Here is a 26913-nt window from a genome sequence, read left to right as displayed (position 1 = left end):
ATTGTGCGTCACGGCGCCTGCGTTTCGAAGGAATCCCGAAGAGGGAAAGTTTGTGTTCAGACTCTATGAATAGCACTGGAAAGCGTAAGTTCGCAGGGAGCGTGCATAGCTTCTTGGTGCGGCCCTTTTGGGAAGGCAGGACTATGTTAGGGGCATCCGTGTGCAGTTGTTCGGTGCATAACGAAGACAAGATACGTGGCACGGGATGTGTCATTGAACGTGAACAATCACGCCATTCAGTGCCGGAATACGCATTGGATTCTTTAGTGTGCGGATGTTGGCCTTCTCATTGCTTTTTTGATAACTTTGACCGAAAGCATAGCCAGCGTCATCGGTTCTCCTTGCCACATTAGATTTGCGCAGTCTCAACTTTTCGCCTAAGTCGTTCCTCCCGAAGCACCTCCTTGAAATGCTTCTGATAATCGGTCGCACGAATACGCACGTCTTTCGCAGTCTCTCATTAATCTCTTCAAAAGGCGTTGGAAACTTCGAAGACGAAAGGGGAACGCGAAGAGCGCTCTTGTTGCCGCCAACAAGAGGCGCGATAGCCTTAAACGCTGCACCATGCATACCTGCGGAAGATAAGATAAAATCTAGAATTCGCGTTAGAAAAGACGAGGCCCCAGTGGCTCGTCTTCCACCCAATGTGACGATTATCGTGAAGGCGGCCAAAGAAATGCGACGTGACGCGCTATTTGAATTCGTTATAATGCTGAACCGTTTTTATTTATGTGGGTGCGTATACATGCGTTCGTGCGTTTGTGAGAAGCGAAAAGGGTGCGGTAGCGATATTACTCGGTGACGAAGAGAGCCCGTCATTGATCCGTGCGCCGAGCCGGGAGGCGCCCGCTTGCACAGCGCGCACTTGGCACCCGGCCAGGGCAGCCGACGGCCAAGCGCGACGCCTGACAAGCGACGCGACTTGGCGCATGGCGCTGATCAAAGTGAAGCTGGTACAGGGAGCATTTTCCCGTCGAGCAACGCTCTCCACTGGCCGCAAAACGCTGCTGCGGCCCACACCATATTGATCCCTTGCAGCCAGTCCCGAGTGGGCGCCGGGCTCTAAAAGGCGTCGATTTTAGTTTGCCGAGACCTCTTCAGACGGCGCTGCCCCTACTGTGAGGTCTCGGAGAGCGGGCAATAAAGCAAACTGGCACCGAGGCTTCGTTGTCGCCGTGTCTGTGCCTGGCGATGCGGCGAGTCTCGGAAGCCTGTCGTCCCCGTGAGCTCTAGTTGTCGTCCTAGTACTGTGTAGTCCACGACCCGCCACAAACTTGCGCGTGCAGCGCCAGGAAACTTCCGAGCAAAGTGAAAGTACCGAGCAGGCACGGAAGACCGAGTGCCCGACGGATTACAGTAATGAGCCTTCTTATTCGACCGCGAGTCTATACAGCAGCGCTTGGGAAGGGGGGGGGGGGGGGGCGGCAATTTTTTCTCGGCCCATCGAAGCGCTCCACTCAATAATCATCCATAAATGTCTTGAGTGTTCCACACACACACCCTTCATGGCGAAAGGCGCTTTTTATGGCTCTCGATACGCCCTGGGTAGTTTTTCTCGCCGGTGGCGACTGGTAGAACGAGCGACGCTGTACTTAAGGCAGTAGGGCGGGGGGGGGGGGGGGGGGCGGGAAGCAGTGCGGCAGTGGCCTCTTTGTCCGCGTCGGCCTAGCGCTGCCTGTCCCCACGAAAGGCTGAAACAAACGCTACCTCGAGAGGAGGTGCCCTCTCCGCGAAGAAGGTCGGCGACCCGACACGTATAGTTATTTGTGCGGTGGCTGGTAGTCGGTTTATTCGCTGAAGCTTAGGCAACAGATTAGCGCTGCCAATGACTAGGGTGCCACAGCGGCCATTCATGTGCGAGAGTGAAAGGTATTTCGTATTTTGCAATATTTCTACGAAGGCACCAGAGTTACCGGTAATCGGTTTAGCTCGTTGTGGCACTCTCCAGAACTCGCACGCTCAGGCGAGCGACTGAAGAACTGTGAGGCGCTTGGCACTTGGGAGGCGCTGCTGGGCAAGTATGAAGCACGCTGCACAAAATCAATTATTTTTAATTCATTTAATAATATTTAATAATTTGTTGACCTCAGCCTGATGAACCGGAGTGAGAGCTAAGCGCAATATTAATTTTCTTTCAGTTTTCCAAACTTTTGAAACCCTCAGAGCTTTTTATATGATGACAGTAGATACAGATTCTTCATAAATGGCTTTCTCGACATGGAACCTAAGCACGTGCTAACTGTTCACAAATATATAGAAAGTTAACTATGTTGCGGTTTAGTGATTTTCAAGTAAGCGTCGAATATTATTCGGCAGTAATTATTTCTTGTATAAGGAATGATTTTTCTAACCCGTCAATAATATGACCGTCAATTAGTGACACGGAAGCCACTGTCCCGACAGAAACTTCTAATACTAGATCTAGCGTCCACTTCCTCTATGCAGTGGGCAGACTCTCTCTATTTAAGCACTCTCAATGCCGCACAGGCGCCCACTGCACCGGCCAGATCGGCATTTGCGGCAGCCTATTTCATCTGCCTGCGACGCACAGGTCTCGCGTGTACTACATATTTCCCATCCACTCTTGCTACTTCAATGAGGAAATTGAAGTGTTCAAACGCTGTCATTACAAAGAACATTGGGTCTAAAGACCCAGCACATGCTGACATTACGCAAAAATTTATGCAGTACTGGCGAATTTAACTAACAAATGAGCCACATTATTCTGCAGGCAGGCTTACAAGGGTGAACGTATGCTTTACTCTGGCTTAGCAGTACGTATTTGCTGAACGGCAGAGTGAACCGCAGGCGTAATATGGCCGCGCGCACGCCGTTCGTCGGGACTTGTTTTTCGCTGCTCTCGTGGCTATTTTCTTGAAAAGCTCATTTCGTCTGCTTTTCATCAGGCGAAGTGGCTCAAATTGGTTTAGCCTCAGTGCGCAAGAAAAAAAAAACAGAATCGATAGATGAAAAAAAAAGAATGTTCAGCCTCGTCTGGTATCGAGTAAATCGCAAAGATTTACTATACCTCGCGGCGTAAATTGTGCGGCTAATGCGTGGGAAGGACGGGCGCCTAACAAGACGCTGGCCAGCCACGCGCTTCAAGTATCGTTCCGGAAGCGCTTCTTGTCTAATTACGCCTCCAAACGGGCTGGCGTTCTCGGCGAATGCCGGCCCGAGGGAAAAAAAATATCAGCGCGCGCAAAAGAGCACGGGGAACATCTCGCGCTCTTGTTCCCGCTCATCATGAAGCGCGCGCGCGCGCGCGCGCGCGTCCGCAACCGTGCGCATCAGAGCGCATGCGCGCGTCCAGCGCGAGCCAATCGGCGGGCCCGATTCGAAAGCCCGGACGTCGGCGGCACAACGGTCTGCGGCCAGCGGCTTCCCTCCGCGCGGACTCCGAAGGGTGGCCCCCGCGGAAAAAGGCGCGCTCCTTCTCGCCGGGCCCCGGGTCAGTCGCTCGAGGGGGGTCGGCACGCCAAACTGTTGCTGCGCCGGTTGCAGACGGGGCCCATGCCGCACGCATCGCAGCTGCCTCGCGCCTGGGTGAGTGACCCAACGCCCTCTGGCTTTCGGAACTCGCGCTCTGGCCGCACGAGAGGCCGGGAAAGGGTGAGCTTTCGCCGCGGCGTTCGCTTCTGACATCAAAGGAGCCGCGCGAGTAACCGCTAAGAGGCGCAAGTGACGGCTCTAAACTGAGATGATAGGCAGAACGGGGGGCTGCTGAAACAAAGGCGGGCTCGTGACGGACGTCTTGCCTTGCTTCAGACATTGTGTGTGCACAGTGTCTGATGCAAGCGAACCGCTTTTCCTCACTCGCAACATGCTGCTTCTGGCGCGCGTCCTACAAGCGATCAAAATCAACCATGACTGATTCGTGCTTAGTTGACGCGTGAATGTCTTGGCTGCAAATTGGGGCCCGGAAAAACTGTCTTTCCTTTTTTTCCAAGCGATTAATTGTTTTGTGCGGCACAGCGACAGCGCTTAGTGCGTCTTTGCCCAAAATTACCACTGTCTAGCAACTCCGAAACGCGTAGCCACTTTCAATGCAGCGTGACAACGCTGTCGTATACGGCAGGTTCACCTTAATTTTGCTTCAAAGTGCGCTTCCATTGATCCTAGATGCATTTTAGGAGCTGCCAAGAGATGAAACACCGTTTCTGTTCGCCTTAAATGCCGGACGCGGCCGCCGCGTTGAATTGAAAAGGCAAGCAGGCTTGTCCGCTAAAGTGCCGTCACACGCTAAAAAATCCCGGGTTACTAAAATTGATTGAAGCATTCTCTACGTCCTGCTTCATGACTCAGGAGCTCCTTTTCCACCCGCCATTCATTACTCAGGTATAAAAGTAAGGTGTTGAAGTTTCCTGCACAGAATAAAATTAACAAGTGCGATTCATGCATCATATCCAGATCGAAGCGAGAAAGTGTTAGTATGCGCCTTCAGCTGCTAAGAAGCGGGGAGGTATCGATGCAGTAAGGTATCGGTTGATAATTGAAATAATAGTGAGATGTCGATGAGGCAGTGGAATGCTTTGCACTAGTGAATTTTCCAACCTCACAGCGTTTAGTCGTCCTTATTGTCGTCAGGGTAAAATCAGAACACTCCTTTGCAACACTCGCGTCCCACGTGAACAGCGCCTAAACTGCTTTGACATACGGCCACAAAGTTCTCTTCCGAATAGTCAGGACTGTTTGCTTGCACTACTTCCGTGAATGAAGTTTGCCCAGGATGGTGTAGTGCGATGGGAACGTAATTTCTTAACGTTCTTCCCGGTGTCGCCGGCAACGACAGCTAGGCATACGCACTTGGGCCAAACAGACCGCAAAAGGCTACACTGTCAGAATATATGCAAGCGAAAGTCGCAGCGCTTAGAAATCGCGTTTTGTAGACAAACTACGAAATTTTTCGCAACGTATAAATACAAAGGTTCAGCGAGAGACCGCTAGGATAGGACACTACGTGTATAGTGATGACACCTGGCGCGCACCAAACGAGGCTAATGAGGTTGCGTGTTCTCGGTAAGATTGAAGTTCAGGAAATTGAACGTGATGAGATTGCGTGTTCTTTCGAATAATACCGCCCGCTGACATCCGCCACGTGGTTACTGCAATCTAATCCGCTCATCATTCCGCAATGGGAGGTCCCAAGGCTGGGTCTTGCCCAAGTTCTTGGATCCGCCGGGTCAAAAGAAAGACTGATGATTATTAAGATTGCAACTCTTGTGCATGTTTTACTGGAAGGATACAAAAACTTTACTGGCTCCTCATGGGGAAAAACCTCTTTTGGCCAAACGAACATTATCCCTTATATTATTAATTGCCGCCTTTGAACAGGCAGCTAGTTGCCGAAGCTTACGCGACCAAAGCAGAAAAAAGGAACATGCACTGGCAGAGGACACAGTTTTGTCTCGCGTGAAGTGCCATGAGTTTATTACGCTGTATACAGTACATATCCTTTCTTGTTACCAACGAGCAGGACATGAGCTAGTTTCTACCATTTCTTTCGCAAAACAAAAATCGCTTCTCGACTTCTTTGTTTTACGAATCGCACAGCTCCATGTTCTAGACAATACCGTAGAGTGAATAGATATTCATGGAACATGGAGCTGTGCGATAGAACGGTGAAGAAGAGAGGAAAAGTTGGAAAACTCTTTGCATTTAGTGCGGAAGTCGGTCTTTAAACTATTCTGCTTGCTTCATAGCTCCAAGTGACAATGGCGTTGCCACCTGCCGCAATCCGTGCACAGAAATACTCAGGGAGTGAAGGCAGCGAGAAGCGTTGTGAAGTTCTTTCATGCTCTTGACGAAATAGTTTCAGACCAAAAAAAGAATTTCAAGGTAGGCCGAGGAAATCTGTTCCTTCAGCAAGAACAAAAAGTGCACAGGCCGAAAAGGAGAGGCCAACTTATTAACCCCCCTCATTTTCTGACTGCCCACTTCGGGCACATATATTAGCAAACTCTGGGATGCTGACAATTTTTTCACTGGTGCATCTGCGCCGATATATGAGACAGATACTGCGCCATTTCATTTCCTCAAAAACCAATTATTATTATTATTATTCGTCTGCTAAATAGACAGTGACCTGTAACGTAAAAACAAACAAACTGCGAAGTGTAACGCACGAAAGTGGGGAAAAAACTTGAAGCAGGGGAGGCATTCTGCCAACTTCCAAATTTTCCTGGCCCCGCCTGGAACACTTAGCCCTTACGCGCATGTATTTCCGAAACTTCCTCCGGAAGCTTTCCCCTGTAGCCATACGGCTGAGCTTGGGCGGATGCTGAACGCTGTAACAGCGTCATTCCAACTTCGAGATGTTGATCAAATGGCTCTCGCCCTACCAAATGCTATAGCCGTCCCGGTTAGCGCAGTTGGTAGATCGACTGCTCCGGTGAGGCGGTGGTCCCGGGTTCGAACCCCGGACCAGTACGAATTTTTCTGCAACTACGAAGTTTATGTGGAAGCTGTATAGATTTGCTTTGTAGCCGCATGGCTGCGCTTAGGTGGATGCTATGAGTAATTACTCCCTCATTACAAATCAACTCCACCTTGGGGGATTCCCTTAAACTTTAGACCAAAGCCTCGAAGACGCGTTTTGTGAGGAAGCAAATGAGATACCTACGTCGCTCGTCTATAGGAGCGTGAAGAAAGAGTCTCATTTCCTAAACAGTGTACCCATCCCCCCCCCCCCCCTTTTCGTCGAACTGGCGCAAGCTAAATCAGTTTTTTAAAACGAGTAGTTTGCCGTCCAGTGTTCAGAACAGCCTTGACCAGAAAGGACTCATGTGGTGTTGTCAAAGCAAGCAAAGCAAGCGCTTCTTCGGTGCTTTCATTGTAATGGTTGCGATAGGGTTTCGCATGCGAAAGCATCACTTTCTCATTTCGCACGATGTTCAGAAAAGAATGAGTCCATCCTTAAGCTCAGGGCGCTCACGACTGCTGTAAAAAGCTTGTTGCATGACTGTAGCAGTGAGTGAGCGCCTGGAGTCCAGACCTGGTGCTCACGAGCAAGTGGGTAGTGTTTTGTGCTGGTCACACCTGGGTGCTATCTGCAGAGCGACAACTGTTTGGGCACTTACCACGAGTCCGAGTCGTGTTTATATATAATTTAGTGAGCACCAGTCCACCACCCTGCGTTTGAAGGTGCAAGTTCTTTGACGATGCACGCCGAAGCACTCCTGCACTTCTTCTCTAAGCGTATCGCCTGTGCGTTGAGAGCTTTATATGCGTCATCGTGGCATCTTGGCGAGGCTCGGTCAGCTCGTCGCTCAGGTCGAATGGAACCAGGAGACTCGAAGGCAAGGCGCTCACTCGTCCGCAGTGCCGAGATTCAAGAGCGGGGCTAGTGCATAGTGCGTTTCCCAACGCGCTTTACGACCCACCGCTGGGCACTCGGCGGCCGGTGCGACGCTGTACAGCTAGTGCTTCGTCTTCAGTCGTCGCGTGGGGAAGCGGGACACTCAATCCTTCGTGGGGCTGTTTCGTTACTTCTTGGACACCCACTCTTTCCTTGTTTCTGCGCTCGTTGAGCACCTCTGCATCTCCTATACGCGGCCACCGAATGCACTGTGCCGTAAGTGGTAAGTCACTGCGTCAGGGGCGAGAAGTGGAGAGGTGGCGGCATCGATTTGAATCCGGCCTTTCGAAGCAACAGCTTTCTTGCACCTGCTCTTGCGGCTTCGTCGGACATTGGCTGAGAGCGAAGTGGGCACCGCCTACCGTTGGTAAAAGAGACACCTCAGCATTTTGAAACTGAGCACCACACATTTGAAAGGATAAGACAGATTTTGTTCGTTATTATGGCCTTACGCAGCATTTTTCTCACTCCAAGAAAATGCGTAGCGCGCGACTTCCGCTTAGCTTACAGCATGAAGGCAGCGTGTTCTTGCTGACCGGATTTGGGTCGACATTGTTACGTGGGAACGACATTGTGGACATGCGGGTGTCATTATCATTTCGAGATGACCTTGTGCGCCGTCGAAGTAACACTGTACACGTTTTATCTTCGGTTGTTGCTCAGGGGCAGTATAGTATAATGATTTTTTTTTTTGCTTCGACTCCATTCCATCCTTATCGTCAGCCGCAAACCGACTGGCAGACCTCGGCGATAGCGGTGTCTCTTAAGCCAGTGCAGAAGAGCGAAAAGATTCAAAGTGGAATCGAATCGAAATGGAATCCTGATATCGTTCCGGCCGTGGAGGTCTTCTCACTTTCGCTTTCCAAAATCCAATACCACACATAATGGCGGCAGTTACGGGGTTTCCGTATCGCATCGAAAAATTTCCCTGGACGTGCACATGACTTGCTGTTTTCCAGGCATATATAATCTTACCAACTTTTGAGGAAAACTAGGAGTAAATGCTACAACGGGATAGCCGGTTCCATGCTGTGCTATTGTTGCTATCTACGGCGCCGAATAGCGGACGCTGGTGATAACGGGGTTGTGGTGGCCGTTGATGCTAGTAACCAAATGCAAGAAATAATGAATGCTGATGGAATCGTAATATAGCTCGTCTCAGCAGTGCCATTCGTGGCACATGCAGCAGCCTCTACGAACAAGCATGCGTCCAGTGATTGAGGGGTAACTGCTTAAGGACCGGCTGTCGTTGGGCGCATACTTTCTTGCGTAGCTGCAAGCAGGCCAACGGCGCTGTTGATTCACAGTCTTGCCTCCCACGGCGTACTGAGAAAATCTGGCATCTGGTCTCTACTGCCATCTGATGGCGCTTAGTGGCAGCTTTTGCGTAGCTTGATATGATCTCTGCACTTGCAACAAACTCTTGGATTTTAGCTGCAGGTTATAGTTTTGTGAAAGGAACGCAGAACAGGTGCACCAAAACGGGTTGACAGGTCGTGGTTGAAATGAGAAGTGCTTGTCTTAGCTTATTAGAATCAGCCATAAGATTACCCGTTAAAGAAGGTTCGTATTTTAATTTCTGAACTCAAAATCACATATAGATAAGGCGACGTTCCGTGGTGAAATTTCTGTACCATCGATAGCAGACCACGTGACCGGGCATCGGTATGCATGAGCCAACTGCTGTTAAAAACACTGTGCGCATTTTAAGGTACTCGTTAATTATTATTTCCGGTTTCGATCTCCTCAGTTCAGTGCCTCCTAAAATTGAAAAGCGGCCTAGCCATCACGTGGACGAGTGGAACGGCGGCAGCCTCCATAATATAGCGGCGCGCATCAGTGCCCTTGCACGCACGCATGCATGCAGTGTGAGGCGAAAGAGCTTGCATATATTACCATGCATGCAACGTAACAGCCCTGAAGTCGTGTGCCAAAATTACAGTCGCATTGTTCAACGACAGATTGCGTTGTCTCGGCTGGGATCGCAATTTTATCCGGTTGGTGACTTGTGCCGCCGCGCCATCGCCCGCATCGATCGTAGTTTCCAATACCATTATGTATATATATAAAAGAACAATGCGTCCGCTAAATTAAAATTTTGCTCAAAAATAATTTACGGCGTTCCTAACGTATGCGTTGTGTGATCGAGTACTTTGAAAACTGAGCCTTACGTTGTGCCCCCTAACCTATGAAAAAAGAAAGGGGAACGTCCAAGGGAGAGTCCTTAAAACATTGCCTGTCGTCCCCTTTAATCTAGGTTGCCCAATTTTCCTCTCCGAAATGTATGCGATGCATATATTGATTTGAGTGGATTCCGATATCGTTTTAAAATAGCTTTACTGCTGTGAATCTCGTTTCATTTGTCGCGCAGCTTCGGTGGTGATTTCTTACTCGGCAGTAGTGTCAACGTCCCGTAAATAAAGACTAATATTGCCATTACAGCTGCCATTTAGGGAGGAATTTGAACGCTCGAAGTCATAAACGGCACCTGGCGCTGGATGCGAGGCTTTTACATAATTCTTCGACGTGAGTAAAAAGAAAATTCAGACGAGCGTCCGGATGAGACGGGAAGATTCTTAACCTTTTGCTCTTTCGCTCCTTCGGATATGCTTAAAATGACCAAAAGCAGTAAACAGTTGCCACAACGAGGGGCGAATGCAGCGGCAAATCCTTCCTGCGCCCCGCGCTCAACATATTTTTGCAGTGACCGCTGCGTGGCAGACAGAAATTTCAAACAACTGCGCTGCCCATGAAACTGCGTTACAGGAATTAAATAAAAGCAAGATGGCGGCTTCTAACAAAAGTGTGAAAAGTGAACTCTATCGACAGTTTGCCGACACAACGGAGAAAATATGTAACAGGAAGGGCTTATACGTTAGACTTGCAATTATTCTGAAGTTATCGGAGAAATTCATGTTGGGAACAGAAGCTAGGAATTTTTCGGAAGCATATTAAGGTTATAAGCAAAAGTAGAACGGGATGATAAGTATTTTAAGATCCATCCTTGCATTCCAACTGGCGAATCTCTCGTCTTATTACTTTTTCCATCGCCGCTATTGAGGGACTCAAATGGTTGCATTCCTTAAATTCTATACTTGGAAACCAAGCCAGTAACGGCATTCTTGAGAATTTCTTCCCGCGAACGGTGTAAAAGCCAATCTTAAAAGAATCAAAATAAAGAAACGAGAGAGAAAGGGGAGGTCAGAGACCACGTGGCTAATATGAAACTCCTCGGTCGATGCGTAGCATCATCTATGGCCATGGCCATGTGCTTGTGGTTTCGATTTTGGTCGCTTTCAGTATATATTTCTGCAATAACGCAGCGTTATTGAAGCAATCCTACTCGTTAATGCTAAAGTAGCTGTACTGAGCCGCATCGCTATCAGCGCAATGGAAGCGCGTACAAGGGTGCGAGCAAAGCAATAAACGAGTAACCTGCCAGTGCCATACCGCCGTGAAAGGGGCAGATGTTGATTTACTGGCCTTCTTTCTTCCTGCTGCGATTTATCATTCCTCTGCACTACACTGAGGCTGAACTGTTGCTACGTGCTTATCTCTCTCGGTGAAAGCCAGGCAGAGAAAATTAGGATTAAAATGCAAGCATGTCTCCACGAATGTTTCCAAAAAGACATACTGAAGGCAACGTTGTATCAGGAATTGAAGGCCTTCTCTAGGTCCTTCAATTCCTGACACAAGGTTGCCTTCAGTGCGAAAAATGATTTTTTTTTTTTGGCAGACTGGTCACAGCTACAAATAATCCATCTTCTAAAGAGATACCATGCACCGGATGATACACGCGATGGCATCACGGAAGAGTGCAGCCCGGCTGTAGCGCAGAAGCGTGTTCACTGTAACAATTAGGCTGATGAATGCACGGTTTCCGAAACGCACTTCGAATAATCTGAGCCGAACGTTTACAGGTGCCAAGCGAGAAGAGCGATTAATGCCAGTTACTGAAACGAAAAGCTGAGCAACTAATCAACAATCACACTGTCAGACAAAACCTCAGCGGCAGCGGGCTGCCCGTAAGCAGCGCAAAGATTCGAAGATTTAGGCAAGTATCCTCAGCCTCTATTTCATTTAACCAGCCAGGTTCTTTCCATGCGTCCTCATTGTTCTTTCTGTCTCATGCAAGATACAAAATTAAACAGTGATAGTTTTTTTTTTTTTGAAGCGATGTTTATTGCCTCAGGGCATCAAAACTATGAAGTGAGAGATGAGTAAGATGCTTAAATAAATGAAAAAAGTTTGGCTGATTTGATGAAATCAAGAAGTGAACGATGATATGGACCTTGTTTCCAGGCAATATAGGAATCCGGATTGTCCGGTGAGAGCCCCACTGCCGCCAGGTGCCGAATTCTCGTCGGCTTCAGCGCCGGGCAGTCCCACAACAGGTGGTGGATAGTTTTTGTTCTTCGCTTATGACTCAGATAAGCGATGCAATCAGCGCCGCCCTGTTACGCACTTCGGATCAAACAGTTTCGAGAAGAGTTAGTTCCATCTGCGAATACTTTTGCTGTGTTATAAATAATAATAATTGGTTTTTGGGGAAAGGAAATGGCGCAGTATCTGTCTCATATATCGTTGGACACCTGAACCGCGCCGTAAAGGAAGGGATAAAGGAGAGAGTGAAAGAAGAAAGGAAGAATAGGTGCCGTAGTGGAGGGCTCCGGAATAATTTCGACCACCTGGGGATCTTTAACGTGCACTGACATCGCACAGTACACGGGCGCCTTAGCGTTTTTTCCTCCATAAAAACGCAGCCGCCGCGGTCGGGTTCGAAACCTTTTGCTGTGTTGTCGTTTGCATGTTGAAGACACTGTTTAGCTTCACGGGTGCCATGTGCATTAAGACCGATAAAGAGCGAAGAGGACCTCAGTAGCTCGGCACCTGTCTCAGCGTGAGAAGATGGTGCGTATTATTTGCGTTGATTAAAATTCAGCTGCTCAGAAGTGCGCCCCTTGGGTCGCCTCTCCGTCACGTCGAAGTCTGCATTGGAATCTTTCATGGCTTATAGTATTAATAAATTAAAAATAACTGTAATATATATCTCACTGTGATATCCTAGTGCCGCAGACACGGGCAGCTTTCATGTCGCCGCTCTGAAGGATCACAGGGCCGCACTGCTGCTTTGGCCCCTACAAGATCATTCGTTGACTTGGATGGCTTGGCTACGAAGTGTCCCCCGACGGAGCGACGCCACCACAGCGGCGCCGTCCACAACGAGAAGTTGTGCGTGTCGTGCGCCTAACGCCTTACCATGGACGCCAACGAACGCTCCGTATTTGCAGTCCTAGTGTTTTTATCTTCTGCATTTACTTCCTGTTAGCAGCCGCGGTGGCTGAGTGGTTATGGCGCTCGGCTGCTGGCCCGAAAGACGCGGGTTCGAACCCGGCCGCGGCGGTCGAATTTCGATGGAGGCGAAATTCTAGAGGCCCGTGTACTGTGCGACGCCAGTGCACGTTAAAGAACCCCAGGTGTTCGAAATTCCCGGAGCCCTTCACTACGGCGTCCCTCATAGCCTGAGTCGCTTTGGGACGTTAAACCCCCGTAAACCAAACCATATACTTCCTGTTATTTTGCATTCCTTTCTTTTTGTTGTAAATCATTAAGCCGATGCTTATTTCAGAGGGGAATAATGCCGTGCATCTTTCTAGTTTGTTTTCGCTCAAAGCCGCCGGCAGGTGTCTATCATTTTATTTGAGACGCGAGATGCGACCGGACTTAACTCGATTGATCGGCGCCAGGAACAACTGCTTCCACATTTTTACAGATTGTTGTAGTTGCCTTTGGTTCCTTATCTCGAAGGATCCTTGCCAGCTTTGAATTGAGCGAGTCCAAGAACTGCATGAATTCTGTTCAACGACCGCCGAGCAAGCTTGTTGCTTTCGCCGCCGCTGAGTCATTGTCCACTGTGCACACAGGTCAGCCCCAATAAACAGTTTTCTTTAAGAACTTTTTGCAGTCCTCCTCACTGCATGGACTGCCGTCACCACTACGTGACAATATCAAGCACGTAAAATCGAAATAATAGCCCGACTAGGCGAAGGCGAATGCACCGTACGACACAGGCAGCCGCTCAATTTCTGTAGGCTTGTATGAGCGAGGCGACACGTTTTACTTTGAGCATTGAAAGAAATTTGTCTAATATCGGCTTTCTTTTAATGGATTATGTTATGTTGCTGGTGAGAACACTGCGGTCAGCGACGCCGTTTGCGCTGACTGTCAATTGGGAGGCGCCTGGAAATTAACATTTAGCTGCCTTTACATTCCTCCCCGCCTTGATCGATGCCTTTCGGCGTATCGTACCTCGGCGTACGTATTTCAGCGCTCAGGCATAGGTCGCATGACTTGCACCGATTTTACGAAAGTCCACTTCAATTTTGGTCTGTTGTCCACCTTCATTAAATATCTAATCTTATCGATCAGCGCCATGCTGGAACTCGCAACAAACGCAGCAGAAAGAATAAAAGGTGCCACAAAATTACAGAACAGGTAAAGGAGGCTTTCGCGAGATGAAGATAGGGACAGTGCTGTCTTCGCCGAGCTGCATTCCTGTTTTTGTTGCTGCGTCCTCCGAGAGAGGCTGGGCGCTTATTCCCCAGGTGGGGATCTCCCACCACGTCGTGCTCTTTGGCGACTCGACGTGCAAGCGACCATGATCGCCACCTCCAAGCAGGCAGGCGTCCTCGTGAAGGATAGCCGGACAGTGGCTGCAGTGATTTCCCAAGTGAACCGCTTGCGGCGGACGCCTCGCCAGTCCGGGACTTCGTTGCCGATTGAACCGGCTGAACGCGGCTTCATCGCGACGCCTGTTAGCTCGGCCTAGAAAACGCGTTTCCGTTGCTGTAATTAGACGCCTACCAGAGCGGCGTATACCTGACGAACTGCGCTAGCTTCGTCTCGAAGCGGAAGCAAGGCGAGCATGCTCAAGCAGCTGTTGCGTGCTAACATCTTCAGCTGCCATGCGGAGAGAAAGTGCTCATCAGAAGTTGATGGAGCTGTAGTTTACAGAGCAAGTAATATTACGCCCTCCGCCAGAGACATAAGTTCATTTTGAGTAGATAACTCCAGTGGAAGAAGCACCGATGTACGCTCGATGACATTGTGATGATTCACCGATTTTGTCACGGCCATCAGACTATATGTGCGGTAGAGTTTCACCTGATACAGGTGATAGCAAAGAACCGTAAACAGATAAGATTAGAGACCAAAATGAACAAACACCAATACGCAAGGAGAGAGGGCGATAACGGCTAGTTGCAAGAAGGTTGAGCTTGTATGCTTGATGCGCTCCTTTCGCTTTAACTGCTTTCAAGGAAGGACAGAACAAGCTAAAAAAGACCTGGAGAGCCACCCTTGATGATGCACTGAACCACCCAGAAACATGAAGCATGGCGTGACTTCACGTTATGTTATGCAGTTGTTGAACAGGCCGCAGTAAAATCGACAAATAATAAATGAATCACCGGCTGGCTGTCCCTAAGGCGTCAGCCTAATTAATCGCCTCTCCAAGCCATGTTCCCCGCGAATATCGCTCCTCTCTTTTCTTGCTTCGGGCAGTAAATTTTACGATTGCGCAGGGGTCTCTCTTTTGATGAAGTCTCTTCTTCAATCTTCCGAAAGAGCGAAAACCATTGGAGGCTTTCTTTTTGATTGGTTATTGCTTTGCGTTCTTGCATTGATTCAGGACACTTCGGCCGTTGAGTTAATTAGGACAGAGTCGGTGTCTTAAATTCATCAGCAAGAATACTTAATCGATGCTTAAAGGGCCCAAGCCCTCCCTTCTCCCTCTCCCCCTTCCTTGCACACACACTTTTTTTTTTCTTTGGGGGGGGGGGGTTATACCCAGTTCGGGAAACTCGGCCGTAAGAAAGCAAGACGGAAGAAGAAACCCGGCAGCAAAAACAAAACAACGCCGCAGGCCCTCAGACGCAACGAATTCCTCGCACACGCATACCCGTTCGCGCATAAGATGCTGTCACGGATTGCTCTCAAGTGACAAATGGAAGACTCTCTGCGAACTCACCGTGGAACGCTCGATATATATAACGGAACGCCGCCGGCTTTCCTGCAACGCCTGCGGACGACTGCTTCGGAGTGTTTGGAAAAAAAGCGTTCAGAGAGTTTCGACTAACGGTGCTTACGCGCCGATCAGACCCCCTCGCTTATTTCTGTGTGCTTATCATCTCGTCCGTCGCCTGTCAGCGCGGAAGATAAACGAATGTCCGGACGAGGCAGCTTCGCGATGAACTGGTGACCTGGGCGGAGTGCCGTTTGCACAGACGCTGCCCCCCCCCCTCCTGCCTCCAATTAAATCAATTGCGCTGTCGAGTACAAATTTCTAGATGTTTGTCAGAAACGGAGGAATCAGTAAATACGTGGACACACGGGCCGCCAGTCAGTCAGGGGCAGTTCCCATCTGTGGGCAGTCCGACTTGGCAAGGATATCACGTCCGCTTCGTGGAGTCCCTGCAGTATGTTTTCTTTCGGCTCGCTGCTGAAATGGATTCGTTGTGTTTACAATACTGCGCATTCTGTTAGTTGTACAAGCGGCATTAAAATAGCAACAAAAGGACACCACCCACTTCTCACTGTAGCATCAGGTGCTTGTACGCAGTCCTCCCTCTTAAAGTAAAGCCTTATAAAAGATGTGGCGCTCAAAGCGCAGCTCTGCGGCTTCCACCATGCGAAATTTGTGCTGGTGCGAGCTTTCGAAGACGTAGGTTATAATTATAGGAGTTAGAGTTTTTGATTTAAATGCCCTAAGAAAAAAAATTACAAACGCATTAAAATTTCATTTTTTGAAATTAGGCTTTCAACGAGAAAGGGCAGTATAGTTCAGATGTACGCCATAGCTCGCTGGCTATTTAGTACGAGTTGCAGTTGGTCACAAGAGAGAATTGTCAAGATGCGGTAGCCAGGAACGCGATGAGACAACGAGATCGTTAAGTTGTGCAGTTGTATGCTTTGAGGCAATGTTTCGCTACTTTAGACAAACGCCGGGTGCAGACCGAGAGGTTCCACTGGCTCGTCAAGTTTCATCTACTAGCGTAACGCGCCTTCTACTCACAGACTCTCATCTCCTTATCGCAGCCTTTATTTGGTTGAGTTTTCTCATGGCATTTAAGGACACTTACAACTTTTCTAACCGTAACAAGCCACTGTCAACTAGAAACTGTGCACAAGGAGAAAGTTTCATGTTCTGGCTTATGCGATGGTTCACGGCGCCTGCCGTCATCACGTGATCGGAGGCCCTTTGGCTCGTTCTAGCTTACGGCCGCGGTCACGCTTTCTTCTTTTCCAAACCGAAACTTTGCACTTGTGAAGAATTTGATGCTTTCACAGTTTTCACTTGAATTGTACTTGAATTGTACTTGAAGCGTAGTTGAATTTATCGCAACCAGATAAAACTTATCCCTAGATGAAGGCGACTAGACAAAAAGGCGTCTTGTCTAGTCGATCTTGAAATGTACACTTGCTCTTACTAAAAGGCTTGTGTACATGTGTGTTGTTCCCCTGTTGCTTTCACTTGCATTTTTTTTCGTTAAGTTGGGTTTTTTTGCAGCCCGGTTCTTAAAAAAAAAACAGCTTCAATTTACCTTTTTGTTGTACGGGCCGATCACTTAACCTCCTTCCACGCTGTTAACTTTTTAATGGTGATAGTATTGCATATTGTGACCGCTACTCTAAACAAGACAATTTGTGTTTTAAACACTTGCACATAATCTGCTCTAGCTATTAAAGAAGATAAAATTAACTGTACATTAATTTAAACCGTATATCAGTGTGCGTGTATCACCTATAAAGGCCGGTAATTATTACACGGGAAACAATATTCGCCGAATAAAGCTGAAAAGTCTCGCCCCTTTTTTATGAGTTGTCGCCACTTTAGGATGCTCAAAATCTGTGTTGGCTAGTTTTACGCAGACGGTGGCGACGCCGATGTTCCCTTCTCGGGAAATGCGCACCCACGTATTTCCGCGTAACTCACTTCCACAGAAAACTTCCACTCATTTCCACACATTCATAGCCAGAGCTATCGTAGTTAGTTCCAACGCCAGTCCCATAACACGCAAAGGAACTGCTGTGCGGAGCGAATTTATCGCTGTTGCCAGTGAGCCACGAATACTTTTCTTTCAGGTGCGATCATAGGCGAGATATCAACGAACTGACGCGTGACAGTATTGAAGAGGGCGAAAATTCCCCCGAGAAGCCTGTTGAGTGGCTTCGCGACGGTCTCACAACGAGTACGAGACATAATACGTGCAGATGACTTTGTGAAGGGCGTCGATGGGCACTACGCCCCGTGCGCTGTTGCGCCGCGGTTGTGGTTATCTACATCAGCGGCCATAGTTTTCGTTCCCAGCTTTCTTCTTTTGACCGCTACAATCGGAGGTGGAATTGTCGGAGACGCGAGCTTGATGTTTTGACGTACAGCCACAGCCTGTGCCAAATAAGCCACGATCTGTACAGACCGGTCTACTAATCGTGACATCATAAATGTCTGTTATTGCTCCATCTAACTTAAATCGACTTTATTGGGAACTTGGCGCCGGTGGACATCGTGTGTCTCAGTAAAAGGTCAGAACTGCACAAAAATGTGGATGCGCGCCGTTACAGCTGGAACTCTGCATCTTCCAAAGATGAGTGATGCACTCCTGTCATCATCTACGACGGGGGGGCCACGAGAAGTCGCAATTCGTTCCCCGGCACGGTCACTTCTGCAGCCGAACGTCACAGAGGGCGTTGGAAATAAGCACCCGGAGACTCGGCCATCTACCGGACACAAAATAATAAAAAAGAGCGGGCAAGAGAAACGAGCGAATAAAGGCAGTGGCAAGTGCGGTTGTCTGGCCGACCGTTTCCACTCGGGCCTGTTGAAGGCTGTCGCAGAACAGCAATCATAGCTGCGCGACATCACTCGAGCCGAGTGCGGCGGTGTACGGGCGTGGGCCGGCGCGCGCGAGTGCGTTGCACGTTCCAGCGACGCGGCGGTTGGTCCTGGTTTGTGCTTGGCTTGTGCCGGGCGCGCTGCTATCGGGCCATCCGTGGCGCGCAATCGTGGCATCGCACAGCGCCTAGAAAGAGGAGGAGGAGGAGGAGGCGGTGGAAGGACCTTAATTATGACCCGTGTTCCCCACTGGCGCTGTCAGTCGACGTGGGGACACATAAATTTCGCCCGGCGTTGGTTCGAGAAAGCGCGAGGGGAAAATACAATCGTCCTAAGTGCGGTTTCGCGTTGTGTAGGCGCCTCTGGGGCGAATACGCCGCGGCTCGCGCAGCTGCACCGCTCCCTGCGCCTTTCGCCCCTTTCTGCCTTTTTCCTCGACCCGACTCGTGGCGCCACGGCCAGGATGCGTGCTCTGCTGCTGCTTTTTCTTTCTTTTTTTCTCTCGTTCTTGTCTCAGCCGCACTCGTGCGTTATTAAATGATCCAGGGGCCGCATGCCTTCCGCGCATTGTCCGCAACAAATAGCGGCTTTGTTTGCCTGCGCCCGATCGAAAGAACCAGGTCCTGCCCGGTACGAGATAATGGGAGGAGCAGAACACGTGCTCGAAAGCCCAGCAAAAGTTAGCCGCTGAAGCAAAGTGGTTGAGAGCTTCGCAGCGAATACATTCAAATTCCCGTGATCCCCCGGGCGGACTGGGAGCGCGCATTTTCTCGTGCGCGTACCCAGTACTTGAGAGTGTGCGAGACTACTGCTTAAGACTCGAAGGGAAAAAAAATCACAAACGGTGTAATTTATTACACCTGTCGTGCTGCGTGCTCGCAACGAAACGCAGGAAAAAAAAGATTAAGACGTATATTGGGGCGAAGAATAATTAACCAAAGACGGGAAGGCGTGGAAAGCGTGCGCCAAACTGCCACCCAGTGCCGCTTCACTTTCACTAAGCAAATTTGTGGTTTTCTTTCTTTTAGTCCGCTGGCCATGTATAGCTGTGAGCTGCTCGTGGTAAGCCGCACCACCGAATCATGTAGAGATGTGAACCGCACGCACCACGCACGCACGCATGCACGCACGCATGTATACGAGGTGTTTGAGGGAAGCCGGCCACTAATTTTTGAAAATTTGGTTTTTGAGACAAAGAAAAGCTTTTTGTGGCATAGTAATACAGTGTTGGCGAACGTCAGAAAACAGGCGATATATGTTAACAAGTAAAGCGATCAACTAAATTATAATTCCTAACTATTTAACTATCACTGATAGGCACCTGATTAGAATTGTACAGTTGTAGCGGTCTGTTAGTAATAGCCATGTCAGTCTTTAGAATTTCGAAAGCGCGATCACCGTCGCCACTGTGCTACAACCAATTTGGGCCATTTCTGTGTGCTTGGTGGGGGGGGGGGGCGCAAAGCGACGTCAATCAAATCACGACACTCCGTGACGCCCGTACCATCACGACAATCTCAGCTCCGCCCGTGCTGTTGTACTCCCCGCTCATCGGCACTTCGCGGCTCCAGAGCGGGAAGGGGCAGAGCATGTCAGGTTGTACGTGTGTCACGGAGTGTCGCATTTGATTGACGTCCCACTGCGCCATCCCGCAAGCGCGCTGTTTTCGAATGGCGTGAGAATTGGTCCAAATTAGTCGAGCCGCAGCGGCGAAGGTAATCGCGTTTTCGTTTCTCTATAGGCTGATGTGGCACTTACTAACGGCCGGCTACACATCCCTAATTGCAATCAGATAGGTGCCTATCGGTAATAGTTAGAGAGTTGCGACCAGAATTTAGTCAATAATTATTTTTCTAGTTACATCATTCGCCTGTTTTTTGACGTCCGCCAGCTCTGGTATCACTATGCCGAAAAAATCTTCTCTTTACCTTAAAAATTTTAATTTTAAAAATTAGTGACCGACTTCACATATATAACCCATCCAATCTTGAGCGTTGCGATCTGAGAGATGAAGACAGTAGATATGCTACAGATTTAGTGCCGTTACAGGCATGAAGCGACATATTGGCTCAAGCAGTATGTGCTAGCAAAGTAGTGCAAATTTTCCGTTACTGGTGTCAGCATGGGCATATGTCGGCCCCATTTTCTATTTGGAGAACCCAGGCTCGATAAAGGACAGGTTTATAAAAAAAAGCAGGTCTTCCCTCAGCAGGAAGGTAAGCAGGCATCGCGTACAACCAACGTACTCATGCGATTGCGTGATAAAGCTTGTAAAAATGCATCCAACGAGCAGCACTGATATTGCTTAGCTGCTTGGCCGCCATGTGCACGCTTCACGAGTCAAGTTCTTTCATTTACATTAAAAGACGACTCATTTTTCAGGCGACGTTTAGAGCGAGATGTAGCCATCATGTAAAGAGAAAATGACTCCGAACAAGGTAACTCAAGTCAGCATCTGCTGCGTTTTGAAGGACGAGCAAATTTTTGTTGCTTCTTTACATCACGCTATAGAACAGTACAAAGCACCCATGAGCACGTTATTAAACGTATTATCAGAGCGGTAGGAAAACGGATGTAGGGGGCTCTGTAAGGAATAACCGGCGCAGGTTTTTATAGTGGATGAGTCAGTTTCACAGTCACGCAATCGGAAATCGCATCGCAGTTAACGCGTGCACTTTAAATCATAGGACAGAGGTATAGATAATGCGTTTTAAGTCTGCGCAGTGTGCTTGGATGAGGGCTGACGATCGGGTTTGGCACCCAGTAAACGGTGAACTCCCAGTCACCTAGCTTCCTGGGGCAATGATGTTGTCTACGCTGAGGTCACTATGGCGGGAGGAGGAAAGGAACTTGTAGCATTTAAAACATGCAGCGCTGTCAGCCCAGATGCCTGGACTCGTGGATTATCAAAACGATCCTGTGAGGACATAAAGTATATTGCGTACTTGTTTAGAAATGGACAAGCGCAATAGTTAAAGTAAGTACTGCAGCAGTAGGGTTAACAGATCCCCCTGAAGCAACAAGAAGGCTCCTCGTGAAAAAAACGAACTCGTAATTGACTAAGTCATTAAATTCGCATCTCGGACGGTCGATTGTAAGCGGCTACAAACCGTCCATTCTTCCAATGTACGAGGACCCTTCTCAGCGTTTAGTATTTAGTGCGCGAATGAGACCAGGCCGAGTGGCACTGCTATGTTCAGAGTAGTCGTTGAGGCCCGGGGCATAGGAAGAGGCGGCCCGGGGGGTCATCGAGCTGACCTCGAGCTCGAGGGAGGGACTAACCAGCCATAGCCGAAACGTCCTTTCTTCCGAATTGTCTTCCGGCTTTCATCAGCGGTACATCGTTAGGAAAGGAGCAGGGCGCTCTGGGTGGCAGTGGAAAAACTTTTGCATCGTGCCATTAGGTCGGACGAAGGCGCCTAATTCCCAAAAGTGGCGTCGATAAACCCTGCGCGGCGGCGAGGGTCTTTCGGGATGAAACCCCATTTCCTTTGGCCTCGCCCGATGCCCCTGTTCGCCACCAGCGCTGGCTGCGCGTTGCCGTCGAGCGAAAATGGTTCATTGACCTAATTGAGCGCCTTTGATCGGCACGTGTAAACAGTGCCGCTGGCAGCCGCCGCCGGACATTAGGCGTGCGCGCTGACCGCCACTAGGGAGCCGTAATAACCGGCCGAACGTTGGGCGCGCATTGGCTGATGTGTAACTAATGGGAGACGGTGCAGTCTCAGAGTCGTAACGTGGCAAATAATCGTGAGCGTGGAGCTTCTCGAACGCACGTAATCACGCACGTAAACTCCACCCCCCATACACACACACACAAAAACGCACGCACGCACACGCATTCACGTGCGCGCACACATGCAAAAACACATGCACGCGCGGGCAAATACAGAAAAAATGTATCCTGTTGTAGTTCAACCGAGTGTGAAATGATTTAGATTGAGAAACTTAAATTAAGCAGCTCGAATGGTGTGCTTTCGGCTTTGATATCTTTCGGCTTTGATATCTAACGCAAAGCTCGGCAACCAAAGAGGAATTTGCTCTCCTTTTTAATTCGTTTGTGTGGTTTTGTTTATACCCGAGCTGCTATATTCATATTACCAAGACTTCTCAACGAAGTACGTTAATAACCTGCAGCTTGTGGACTGTCGTGGCATGCTTTGCTGCTTTTGCAGAGGCGCTATTGGGAGAGAGAGAGAGAGAGAGAGAGAGAGAGAGAGAGAGAGAGAAATAAAAAGCGTAAAGGCAGTGAGGTTGACAAGGCAATGCCTGGTTGACTATACCCTACACGTGGGGAGGGATATGAATGAAGCCAGACAGAAGATAGAAGGACAGAGAGAGAAAAACTTATCTTTTTTCTTATACAGGTAGCTTCCAACGAGTGGAGCCTTCAGTTCAAGGGGCCCATTGGCTTGTGCCACGCCGCCTGCACGGTGGATCGACCGTCGCTGCATCTACGTGTCTGAGGTTGTCAGCGCTGTCTCCCAGGAAGCAGTTGTTGGTACAGGGATATAGGGGTAGCCAGGAGAGTGTAGACATTCTCAGGTGCAGTGGTAGACTTTGGGATTTGCTCTACAGAAGAAACAGGAAGGGGGATATTGCGTGGCGTGAAAGAGGGGAAGTGTACAGAGACAGAGGAAGGAATTAGTTTGTAGTTGTAGCCATGCGACGGCTTCTTCGCGGTTAAGGGACGGATATAGTGTTCATGAGTTTCGGTGTTGTTGCTTCGCCTGGGTTGGGCACCTCTTCCAATGGTGCCCTGTCAATGAGCTATGCGGCTATCGCATTAACGCGTTCATTACCACGGTGAGCGGCGTGTTCAAGAGTATTTGTTTAAAGGAAGCAGTTTTAAGCTTCTAGAATTAGATTATTTTAAAAAGGTCGAATGGGTGAAACGTGCAGGTAAGAATGCGAAATATATTCATGCTTGCCCTTGAAATGGTGACATAATCACCGAATAAAGCCGCGTCGGCGTTCAGGCTTCTCTGCCGTTCACAGCGACGGGCAGAGGCCGCAGTGATGACGTCACGTCCGCCGGCGCAAAATTTCCAGCGAAGAAACAGTTGCTTCAAGCAAGAAAACCAACGCCGCTGAAGTTTAAGGCCACGATGGTTTGTTTGGCGGCGTCGAAGGACGTACGACAGCATGTGGGTGAAGGCAGCGGATATCTGAAAATACGGCAAAAATGACGTCATCACGAGTTTTCCTGCACTTCTTGAACGCAGTGAGCACAAGCCTGAACACGGTCGTGTTTTTAATAGGCGATTACGTCACCATTTTAAATGGTAGCGCGAAACTACTTTGCACGCTTTATCTACAAGCTTCATATACTTGAATTTTTAATCACCTCGAATTGCCAAAATACCATTTCAGATTCCTTTTAATATTTGCGGAACCTGAGCCCCGCATAACTTGGTTCGGGGTGGCTCAGCCGTGCTTTAGCATTGAGAGCGAAGTATGTGCTGGGATATTACAACGAGCTACAAAGACGCATTACTGCTTTAAGCCACAGCAATCCCATAACTATACAACTGTCACTTACAGTTCTTCTTCTCCCAGTGGAAACGCGATAAGTTTTGAAGTCCTTGGTCATGTTTGGACGGGGAAGAGGAGACGTTGTGCGTAAAGAAAAGATTATTCGGCACTCTTTTGTAAGCGATGCATTTGTTACAACATGTTATCACAGGAAGCAACAGCATTCTGAGATCTCCTGGTATAGGCTGAGAAGTCTTACGTATAAGGCTTAAATTGCTCAAGATTTCGGATTTGTGTCAGATTAATTCACTGTGATAGAAGGCTGCTTAGTCGCAGACAAGACGGGGTCGAATGCCACCTTCATTGCGGGCGGACAGAAACGCCTCTGTGCGCTCAACAGGGCGAATTAAATGCGCTTTCCAGAACTAAAATTGTGTAATATGGCAAATGTTTTGTCACGCGAAAAATCGCGCGAGTGATTAAATATCGAACCTGTTGGAACTTATCCTTCAGAATTACCGGCAAGCATTACTCGTATTTTGCCGTTATGCACTAGATGGGCTCAAACTTGGTTTTTGGACCTCGTTTTCTTCCTATTTTCGGTGTTTCGTGGTGGCTGTTGATTTACATGTCCAATGCTCAGATTGAATTGATGCTTTCTTGACCTTTGGCATCAGGAGGAAACAGGCTTCTGTTCTTCGCGGTACATACTTTGCAACTGCCCGAACGTTTCGCGGAGCATGTCCGCCATTGGGCAACAAAAGCAGGACGCTCCCGCCGAGACCCCCAGCGCGCATTGATTCGGCGGTGCATTTCGGCCGGCATCGGCGAACAGACGGGGCTTGGCCGAGGTACAACCCTCCGGATTGCGGGGAGCCGCGAGAGAGCGGCATTTGCGCTGCCGTCTGAGCTCCCCAGGTGGCTGGGATTCATACCGGGACGACGGGGATGCGAACCCGAAAAGATCGGCGGCTCGCTGCTGGCGCGCGAGCGCGCCGCTGCAACAGGCCGAAGATGTGGAGCAGAAGGTATATTCGCTCAATCTCCGGCGCCCTTCATCTCGCTGGTCCCCACACCGCCTCCAACTCATCTCCGCGAGTCCATCCGGGCACGCTGCTTTTTCTCCCCCTCACCCCCTATATCTATCTTTTTCCTTGCGGTGCGCGCGTGTGCTTTCGGCGCAAGGGGACAATGGCGCTTTCTGGCTGGAGCAAGGGTGCCGTTCACGGGCATTACATCTTAGCGTTCCGTCTTCGCATTCCTTCGCGGGCATGGTTCAAAGCCGGATGAAGAACGAGATCCTTTTCGTCAACAAAATGACGAGCCTGGAATGTCGCGGAGGCGGTGGTGTCATTGGCTGTGCGCTCGAATGCCTTCCGCGATGCCCTCTAGACGTACTAAAGGCGTGTAGAAATAAGGAAGTTTCAGGTCGAAAACTGTAGTAAGGATAAAGTCTTCGGACTTTCTGCCGTAATTACTGAGTATGTAGCAAAAATCACTTCTCTTCGTTCTTGTTTTGGTCGGTTGGTCGGTCAATAAATAAAGAAATAACTAAATAAATATGCGTTTATTTAATGTTTCCAGCAGAACCATCTGGTGAGCGCTGCAAGACACCGGCGAAGCCAAATCAGCAAAAGCAAACATAAAAACAAAGGACATGGGAGAAACAGCCTTCGGTGGAAGCCGGTAATGATCGCCAACACCACAGCAACTCAGACAAACGTCTGGAGGTCATGAAGAAAGAAAACAATGGGGCGGTCAGGATGGAATTGAAACAAAACAACATACAGAAAACATAGGAGCGCTAAATGAAAAGCAAAACTGACACAATAAAACCTTAAAAGAAGAACCAGAGAAGTAATAGCTTTGAAGCAGGCAGCTAAGCTTGTACTTCTTCAAGTTTACCGCTTCAAGAAGGCGGCCAACGTCGAGAGGTAACAAACAAGCTTGTAAGGGGTGGCCGCTATGGAGATTCTGCATCGTGTGCAGAGAAGAATGCCCACTGAAGAAAGGCGTAAAGAGAAGTGGCTATATACTGCTATCCTGAATTTATACGAATGAAGAATAACGAAAGGAAGAAGGTCAGTTTACAGTGCTGTGAAGAATTTTTGCACAAAATTCTTCACAGCAGTGTAAACTGACCTTCGCGAGGTCATCTGGAGCGCGTCGGCAGCTCAAGGATCAGGGATTAAAATAGGGATCTGAGAGAGAGAGAGAGAGAGAGAGAGAGAGAGAGAGAGAGAGAGAGAGAGAGAGAGAGAGAGAGAAAAATAGGTATAAGCAGAAGGAGTTCGCGAACGCTACCTTCTCGAAGTCGAATCAATTACGAATTGTCTCACTTTCCTACCAACTAAAATACGAATATTGTAGTTCATTCATTCATTCGCGTTTTATTCATGGAACAAAGAATACAAGAGGACAAGAAATATCCGTTCTAAAAGTTGAGTTGAGTTGAGTTGAGTGGTTGTAAGCTACCTGTGGGATTAGCCTTGCAGTTGCTGCCGGCAATTGCTCCACCGTAGCGACACTTAAATAGAAATCAAAGAAACACTGTCCGCAAAAACCCGAATAGACACTCCTGAGGTCACCATGTGGAGGCCAAATCCGTGTCCTGCAGGTAAAGTAGAAGAAGGCGAGAAGCATCTCTTCTACTCGACTGGCTCCCGCGCGGGAAAACAATGTCCTGTAGAGAACTGTGAGGAACTCCTGCCTTCTTGAGGGATCCGAATAACACAGCCCGTTCCGCGTTGTACAATGTACAGCACAAGAGGTAATGTTCTATGTCACCACACACACCACACGTTGAACACAATGGTGACAACGCTAGGCCAGTCTTATACATCCACGCCGGCGTACGAGCAGAATCAGTCCCTGGCTCCCAAATACAGTTGCAGCGGAAAGCACGAAAACATGCTGAAAAATAATTACAGCCTTATTGTCGCAAAGAAATCAGTTTCATCTGCCTATTAGCATGTGAGCATACTCAAGCATAAAATTTATGCAAACGGTTACACACACACACACACACACACACACACACACACACACACACACACACACACACACACACACACACACACACACACACACACACACACACACACACACACACACACACACACACACACACACACACACGCACACACGCACACACGCACGCACGCACACACACACACACGCACGCACA

General features: G+C 48.9%; 1 protein-coding gene across 4 annotated transcripts in view; it reads left to right on the top strand.

Moving 5' to 3' along the window:
• Nucleotides 1-3382: 3382 nt before the first annotated feature.
• The window catches only part of LOC144114996 (GTPase-activating Rap/Ran-GAP domain-like protein 3), an 811635-nt gene continuing 788104 nt past the window's right edge, over nucleotides 3383-26913 (top strand). For all 4 annotated transcript variants that reach the window (XM_077649106.1, XM_077649105.1, XM_077649104.1 and 1 more), the window contains exon 1: nucleotides 3383-3546. The gene's annotated coding sequence lies outside the window, so the exon portion shown is untranslated. The remainder of the gene's footprint in view (nucleotides 3547-26913) is intronic.

This window comes from Amblyomma americanum, chromosome 1, assembly GCF_052857255.1.
Source record: "Amblyomma americanum isolate KBUSLIRL-KWMA chromosome 1, ASM5285725v1, whole genome shotgun sequence".
NCBI classification, from domain to species: Eukaryota; Metazoa; Arthropoda; class Arachnida; order Ixodida; family Ixodidae; genus Amblyomma; species Amblyomma americanum.
The sequence above is the reverse complement of the archived record's forward strand: the minus strand, read 5'-3'. Positions and strand labels throughout refer to the sequence as shown.